This window comes from Coptis chinensis, chromosome 2, assembly GCF_015680905.1.
Source record: "Coptis chinensis isolate HL-2020 chromosome 2, ASM1568090v1, whole genome shotgun sequence".
NCBI lineage: Eukaryota > Viridiplantae > Streptophyta > Magnoliopsida > Ranunculales > Ranunculaceae > Coptis > Coptis chinensis.
The window spans coordinates 16244515-16252066 of NC_141457.1; the positions used below are offsets into that span (position 1 = coordinate 16244515).

The 7552-nt window shown below is 38.3% G+C and overlaps 1 non-coding gene across 1 annotated transcript; it reads right to left on the minus strand.

The window, feature by feature from the left end:
* Nucleotides 1–3669: 3669 nt before the first annotated feature.
* LOC147515112 (U2 spliceosomal RNA) lies at nucleotides 3670–3866 on the minus strand. Its single transcript, XR_015214512.1, has one exon. It is a non-coding gene; the product is annotated as a U2 spliceosomal RNA (small nuclear RNA).
* Between the last annotated feature and the right edge of the window lie 3686 nt (nucleotides 3867–7552).

Here is a 7552-nt window from a genome sequence, read left to right on the forward strand (position 1 = left end):
GGAGTCTCCTACAATATTAATGGTGTTAAGCACTTAACAATAGCATTGAGGATGTGCACTCCCAATAAGAAATGTGTACCCTATTTTTAGTTTGTAATCTCCGTTATTGAGAGTGCAACTAACCTCTTAACAAATCCTCTACATAGTACAAGAATTCATTTTTAATATAAAGTGCGTGATGCAATGATTCAGGTGTTAATTCTGCTCTTTCTTATGCTTTACTTTACTTTACTTTTGTAATGGGATTCTAATTGATAGATTTCATGGATTTCTTTCGTGGAACACAATTGAAATTTTGACCATAGTTTTTGCTCTGAAATTTTCAATTTTTTAGAAGTGAAAACAAATATGAAATCGCACAATTAGTAAAATAAGTGTTTATTTGCCTCTACATTTGTATTTGATGGTCTTCAAATATTAAACCATGAAGAGGAGTTCCTAAGTTCTTTGGCAAATGGGTCATTGGAACAATCTTGATGGATTAAGGTACTGCACAGTACATATATCAGTGCTCATGTTCTTTATGTGTTAAGATGAATTCGCTAGCGTTCTTGAATATACTTGCACCATAGTAGTTAAAGTCACTACTGTCAACCCTCTTCCAGACAATCGCCCATGTCCTTTTTGAGACACAATTATTGAACTAACTTCAAAGAATAACTAACAAGAAATCGGAAATTGGATGCAAATGCATTGAATTAACCTCAAAGAATAAATAACGAGAAATCGATAACTGGATGCAAAAGCATTGAACTAACCTCAAAGAATAATTACAGGAAAATCGGAAACTCGATGCAAATGTATTGAACTAACCTAAAAAATAATTAACGGGAAAATAGAAACTCAATTAAAATGCATTGAACTAACCTCAAAGAATAATTAACGGGAAATCAGAAACTGGATGTAACTACATTGAACTAACTTCAAAAAATAATTAATGAGAAATTGAAAACTTGATGCAAATGCATTGAACTAATTAGCCTTAAATAATAATTAACATGTATTATGGATGCAACTGCATAGAACAAACCTCAAGAATAATTAATAGGAAATTGGAAAATTAATGCAAATGCATTGAACTAATATAAAAAAATAATTAACGCGGATTTGGAAACATGATGCAAATGCATCGAACTAATTTCAAAGAATAATTAATGGAAAATTGGAAACTGGATACAATAGTATCAAACTAACCTAAAAAAATAATTAACAGGAAATCGGAAACTCGATGCAAAAGCACCGAACTAACCTCAAAGAATAATTAAGGGGAAATTGGCAGCTATAAGTAAATGTATCGAACTAACCTCATAGAATTATTAACGGGAAATCGACAACTGGATGCACTTTAATATATTTATGATATCATTACAAAATATTTTTTGAATTATTAAAAAAAACATTTATATAACGTCACCCGTTTGTAGGACGGGTTCGAAAGCTAGTTTTGGTCTAGAAAGAGTAGTTGTGCAGGTACTAAGTAAATTAACGCATCTTCCTCTGATCATTAGTGTACTGCAAGTTGAGAGATTGCCTTGGACTCGCCAAATTTGTTCAACTCCTCACAACCAAATATATTGGCCAACTCATATCTCAAACGATCAAACACATGTATATAAAAATAGTCACATAAGAGTATAAGACATACATCAATTGTGCAATTAATATGGGTTTTCCCTTTTGAAGGATATTTATGGATGCAACTCTAGAGTTATTATCTCTAGAAGTTATGCTACATCATCTATACTATAAGAACGAAGGCCCACAAGCCAGTATGGTGCAAATTCATATGGGGTGCACATATCCTACCAAGAACGAAAGGAATAGCTTGGAAGTTGGCCCATGGTGCCGCAAGAACAGATGAGTAGCTGAAAAAACAAAAATTCCAGCTGGCCTCGCGATGCTGCATCTGTAGGAAATAGGAAGAAACATTGGATCATCTTTTATTCCAATGTGAGCTGGCAAGGAGGGTGTGGCAGTATGCAGATCATTGCTTTGATCTCAATCAGAGCATGGAATCATTGAACGACATCCAACAACAGGGTAAGCATTACAGCTTATTAATTCTGGATATATGGATAACATGCTCTCTGACAAGTCTAGTGAGTCTATGGAAGAATCGGAACAAGGTACTGTATGACAACAAAGTTTCCAACTTCAAAGAAATCTGTTTCTTGATTCGAAGGGCAACAGTAAGGGCTCATCACAAGTCCCCGGGACACATGGAGAATTCGATGAGAGATCTGAAGATACTCCGAGCATTCCAACTTCACCACAAACTTCAAAAATCTCCAAAAAATCTTTGAATGTTATTGGAATCTTCCCCTGCCTGGAATTTTAAAGATGAATGCGGATGGAAGCTCTAGGGGTAACCCAGGTAACTTAGGATTGGGTGTTGTTTATAGAGATCATAATGGGGCCTTTCTTGGGGCAGCAACGGGTGGTTTGGGAATTACTACCAACTACATGGCTAAAACCTATGCGATTGTGAAAGGAGTCACAAAAGCTTTGGAAATGGGATGGAGACATATATGGGTGGAATCAGACTCTTTTGCAGTAGTCCAAGCTTTTCAAAAAGGTAACATGCACTGGAAAGTCAGGGCACGATGGCAACTACTGAACTTGCAAGCAACATGGATTAATGTCACCTCAATCTGGAAGGAAACTAATTCGGGAGCAAATTGATATACCAGACATGGAGCAGGTTTAACTAAAGGACAAAGTGTATGGTGGCAGACTCATCCTTCATTCATGAGACATCTTGAGAACCACAACACTACGTACTTTAGATTTACTCATTAAGAACTTTTGTATTGAGAAGGGTACACATATGATTTATCCTTCTTAGTCCAGTCGTGTCATAATGCTCTTATTTTTTTTCTCCTTGTAACCTTTATTTTTTCAAGTTAATCAATTACCTTTTAGCAAAAAAAAAAAAAAAAAAAAATCTATACTATAGGTTCTGAATCAGGTGTAAATGTAGTAATAGCTAAACATCGATGACTCAACCATTGGAAATCTAGGAGTAGGAGGTGCAGGAGTGATATTCAGGGACAACAAAGCCGAGCTTTTGGGAGTACTTGTGCATGGACTGGGAGTAGTAACTAACTTCGAGGTAGAATGTACAACCATACTTGCATTAGAAATGGCAGTTGATAAGGGATGGAGGAACATGTGGATAGAGAGTGACTCAATGGCAGTGATTTTGGCAATTAAAGGAAAGACTCTCCCTTGGCACCTAAAAGCAAGATGGATGAGAGCAGCTTCACAGATGGAGCAATAGTGGATCACTCACACATTGAGAGAAGCTAACTTCGGGGTAGATGCAGCTGCCAAAAAGGGTACTCTCTCGAACTTAGGAGATTGTCTTTGGAGAACTACAAGGCCACTGTTTGTCCCAGCTAAAAGGGTGCTCTCTTGAACTTAGGAGACTGTCTTTGGAGAACTACTAGGCCACTGTTTGTCCCAGCTATAGAAAGTTCATTCCAGACATACTATAGATTTTATTAGACATTAGCTATAATAGTTTTTGTTCTAAGAATCATGTAACAACAAGCCTCTTCGTTTGACGTTCTTTCTACTATACATCAATAATATACCCCAAAAAAGTAGTAATAGCAGTTGACATTCCAAAGGCTATTCAAAACTAAATTAAAAATTTCAATTAATTTGGTGAGGTGAGCCAGGTCTATGCAGTAGTACAACACATAGGCGACTCCTGAAAGTCCCAATAGCAAGCTATTGTGGTGGACCTTCCCCCATTAAAATATTAATTTAATATCATGTGAAGCAGTTCCCCACATATCAGATATTAAACTGATAAGAACACATACTACACTTGATCTTAGCCAAAAGGCCGAGAAAAGTATGCTTTCTAGGCTATCTCAAATCTACTTTTATAACCAATTTTGTTTTGCTGCACTATGTAGTTGGTCAATATGGGATAGAGCTGATTTTACTGAGGACTTTAATAAAGGTTGTACACCACAACCATTTAATGAACCACAAAATTATTAGTTGGATAATTTTTTAGAACGACAACAATTTCCACTGAGTGTTATATCTAGATATATTGAATTTTACTCTAGCCGAGGAATGAATTGAAACTCAATAAGGGAGGATCAATACGAAAGAAGCCAACCTCTTACTTACGGGATTACATTCCGAAACCTTGTCCTGGAAGTCAGAGCATCTTAACTCTATAGCAAGAGCAAAAGAACAAGAACAACGAATTTTGAAAAGAAGATTAATGGTTAAGAAACAAATTAACTAAAAAGAGATGGCTATAGAAAGGCGTGTGCTAAAATGATTGGAGTTTGTAATTGACCTCTATCATTCTATCTCAGGGTATGTTTGATTGGAAGGTAAACTTGCTTTTTTGTTGAGAATCTTCATGAGACAGGGGCATTACAAATGAGTTTTTACAACCTCCAACCCAAGAACTTTCGAATTCTCCAATAAAAGTTCCCTGCCATGCCGCATTTTGAAATAAGTCTCGCACAATCTTGTATATTCATAAAATTAATAGAGATAACAACATTAGAATCCTTGAGTAACAGAGCATACATTCCTTACTGTCAAGGACAAAACGGCTGAAAAAGTAACTCTAAACACCACTTTTTTTTATCACTCATAAGGACCGGGTAGATGAAAGGTCAATTGATGCGAAATAAAACACGGCTCGGGTAGATAAAAAATCAAGTATACCCCTCACGCGAAATATTAAACAGCTCGGCCCAACCAAGACGACCCAATGTATATACTAGGCTATTTGGGCATATGAACAATGTTCATACCTCAACATGAGCTATGAACAATAAAAAATTGCTCGGGTAAATGAAATGTCAAGTATACCCTTGACGTGAAATAATAAATGGCTCAGCCCAACCGAAACGACCTGGTATAGTATGAACAATGATTGTTCATACCTATTTGGGGTGTTCATACATCAACACTGTTCATACCTCAAACATGAGGTATGAACAATCAATATTGTTCATACTTAATTGTTCATACCTGTGTGGACCCTCATAAATGGTCCACATGACATTATTTGATCCTCCTATTCTGTGGCCTCGTTGGATCGATTGTGTGCAATTAGACATCCAGATCGATGGAATGCTTAGTAGCATAGCGTCCCTGTAGACCAACTGGGCATGTTCTTTGGACATAGCACCCGGACCAGATCCTTTATATCTGTAGGCTTAGCTCAGGTTCGTAGCTAGGGCACATAATGCTTAGCAGCACAGTGTCTCTATGGACCAGCTGGGCATGTTCTCTGGACATGGCACCCAGATTGGACCCTTCATATATGCAGGCTTAGCCCTGGTTCGTAGCCAGAGCACAACATGGCATGTGGGACTAGCCTCACTGTAAGCCCGTAATCAGCTGTAAACAAGGCCTAGCCAGATCCCACAGAATTCGGAGGTTATGACTCTATTCAATGTACTTGAAAACTCGGGATAATGATTCAGAGCTAGAGATTCTCTAGGGTTTCGGGTGGTTACGTATTAAAGAGATTTCCTTAACAAAACTACATTTGAAGCTCTATACGTTGTAAACTTTCAAAGACTTGATCCCTTTGGGGTATATAGGCAACCACCGAACTAAAAAGTGGTTCAGTTTCAACATCAAAACAAACCAATTCGCCGTCACTTGGAATATTATGTGCATCATTCTATGGGTTGCGATATTTGGAAGGTCATTTTCTCAAGAGTGTCTTGGTAGATCTGTAGCTTAGAGTTTATGCCCCGATATCTTTTGGCGCCATTTGTGGGGATAAAATACCCTCACCACGTTCTTCTCTGTTATTGAATATCACGATCAATGGCTGCTGGTAGATCCAAAAGAAATCAAAAGTTGGCTGACACCAGTGAGGCTCCAAAAATTGCACAAAAGCTTCCTATTAATGCTGAAATAGCACAACACACAGTTGCTGACGAGGTTCATGCTCAGCATCAGCATGCACGTCATATTCCCCCACATAATCTGGACGCTTATCATGAAGAAGAAGATTTGGTGGAAAACCTGTGAATTATTGTTATAACGGGGGAACAAGATGCAAATAGGGATGCTCGAGTTGTCACACACGGAGACGGATTTGAATCTACTATGGCAAGACCTTTGATGCTACCTCAGCATCTGCAACAACACCTTCGGCCTACGTCGGGAGCTATTTCCACCAAATCTGGGTCATCCATATTGCCTAGGCATTTGCAAGAGCGCCTTGGGCCTAAATCGGGGCCTCAGGATCTAAGCCACGATGCTCATCCATCTGATGAGGAAACTCTAATGTCTATGTTGCTCAGACTGACCAGAAAAAATGATCAGCTTAGGGGAAATGATGACAAAAGGCCTAGGGAAGAAAACTCTCAACAGGAATCTTCTGTACTAAGGGAGAGCAGGTCTCCAAAGAGGCTAGAGGCATCATCCAAGGAGCCACGCCTCCAGCCGCACCCAAAACCACAGAACTGGAGCCCGCCATAATTCTGTGGATGGTTACACTAGAAGCCAATGAACCGGAGCCCTCCATAGTTCTGTGGGTGGTTACGCTGGAACCAGAGTGCTAAACCCATGCAAGGCTGAAGCAAATTCCAGGCAATATAGGCACGACTTTGTTAATCCAGGAAGGAGCCTTGAAAGGAGAAATCGTACCCACAGAGTATCTGGTGCAGGCAGATAGGTATGCTACTGTTGAGGAAGCTTTGAAATTTCAGAAACTTTAACATCACTGGGGGCGACTTCAGCAAAACTCTAGGCTTAATTAATTGTCTATGACAAATACGTCATTCTAGGCAGAACAAAACAATTACTTTACCTTGTTCTTCATAATCATTTGGCAACATTGAATTATCTTTGGAGGTTCAAACAAGAGCGTCCGCCTCAGCATGCTCAGTTTCTAAGGGTTGAAGTCTGATAATCAAGTTCAGCATGCTCGGCATAAAACATTATGTTGTCTACACTAAGATATTGTGATCATCACAACATGGTTCATATCCTATAGCTGATAAGCTACTTCTGTCATTGATTTCAATTATGATTCAATAAGGAAATGATATATCAAAATCAGTTTACATTACACAATTTACTTTGTTCTAGTGGACTGCATCTCCAACTATATCTAGCCAATCTCAAGTTCTCATATCAACATGCATCCAAATTTCCCATACAGAAGGGGCACTTCAGCATTATTGGGGGCGTCTACAGTGCATCAGTTGCAACAAATAAAGCAAGTGGAGAAGCCAGTTTAAGGCCCACACTGATGAGATCACCCTCAGTACAATTTATTCTAGGGCATGCAGGGATATCAGAACCAGAATATTTTGGATATACCATTTCAGCAGATAAAAAACAATGTTAAGGGCGTCAAAGCCTGAACAATTGCAACAATTAATCCAAGAAAGTCTAGGCATGTTATTATAAATTCTTTGCCATCGCTGAATTAATATATGAAGTATTTCTGAGCTTTTGAAGTTCCACAAGGTTTTCACTTCAGCACCAAAGTTTGTAAAGAAAAGCTAGACTGAACTTAAGAAATCATTCTTATATGCTCAAT